Source organism: Littorina saxatilis, linkage group LG6 (genome assembly GCF_037325665.1).
Source record: "Littorina saxatilis isolate snail1 linkage group LG6, US_GU_Lsax_2.0, whole genome shotgun sequence".
NCBI lineage: Eukaryota > Metazoa > Mollusca > Gastropoda > Littorinimorpha > Littorinidae > Littorina > Littorina saxatilis.
Genome location: NC_090250.1, coordinates 27,681,650 through 27,682,820, shown reverse-complemented (window position 1 = coordinate 27,682,820; position 1,171 = coordinate 27,681,650). Strand labels below are relative to the sequence as shown.

General features: G+C 47.7%; 1 protein-coding gene across 2 annotated transcripts in view; it reads left to right on the top strand.

The window, feature by feature from the left end:
* The first annotated feature begins 338 nt into the window (after positions 1 to 338).
* LOC138968894 (protocadherin-1-like) overlaps positions 339 to 1,171 on the top strand; it is a 139,446-nt gene continuing 138,613 nt past the window's right edge. For both annotated transcript variants that reach the window (XM_070341568.1, XM_070341565.1), the window contains exon 1: positions 339 to 1,092. The gene's annotated coding sequence lies outside the window, so the exon portion shown is untranslated. The remainder of the gene's footprint in view (positions 1,093 to 1,171) is intronic.

Genomic DNA, 1,171 nt, shown 5'->3' with positions numbered 1-1,171 from the left:
AAAAAGTCGCCGCAGCAGTTCGCGGTGGCGATGGTGGTGGGAGTTGCCCCGCCGACGGCTGCGACCACTCACAGAACAGCAACGACGCCGTGAGCCGGGAAAACGACCCGACGCGTGGCGGAATCGTCAACCCACACGCACACACGCACCCCACGGAACCAACCGGAGAACCGCCCGTAACATTTTGTTGTTGACAAAAACTATAGGCCCCGTTTCTTCCTCTCCCTCTCTCCCCCTATCTCTCTCCCGCTTCCCCCCTTTTCTCCCGTTTTCTATCATTCGTCTATGGGTCTCGGGCCACGCTTTTCAAAGTGTCGTCAGTCTCGGTCCGCCCTTTACCTGGCTTGTAGTGTTGGTGTTGAAACTGTAAGCGTGCAAGTGTCACTCGTTCCACTTTTTGTGTGTGTGCGTAGGGGGGGTGAGAAGAATATAAACACAAGACGTCTGCCTCCTTTCTTTTCAAAACTTTTGTCACCGTGAGACAGCATACACACACATACCCATACACACATACACACACACCTGTTTTGTTCACAAGGTGAAGTTCCGCTTTGAAAGCAAAGTGGCACACAATACCATTAGTGGACCTCTTTCAGCATGTGATGAAAAAAGCTGTTCAAGGTATCGGAGGAGTACTTTTCCCCTCAGTGTCATTTCAACAGTTTGGACGATCCACTGCCCTCTAGTTGACCGCAGCGCTCTGACAGGACTTATTAGTGGACTTAGAAGCGGAGTTTTAAAGCGTACTTACACCGTGCTGTGTGTTAAGGTGGAAGGGCAGTGTGTAACCTTGATTTATCTATCTGTGGCAGAGGCGACACGCGCCTAAATCTTTGCCAGTGTATAGGGGCTTGTAGTTATTGAAAGTAATGTCAATTGTTATCCTCGCAAACTGTGTTGGAGTATTGCGACACATGCCTGTATTTTTTGCCAGTGTCTAGGGGCTTCACAGTACTGTCAATTGTTTTCCTCGCAAACTGTGTTGAGTTTTCCGGTTACGTTTTAAACTAAAGACTGAGTTGCTGAAGTTTCAAAGGATTTTTGGATGTTTTCGCCTGGAAGGTCTTGTCGCTTTCATTCAACATTTCTAAGGTAAGTTGTTTTAACTGGTTTTGTTGTGTGCGTACCGATAAGCATGAATATCTTTGTGTGTGTGTGTTTCACTGTTTGT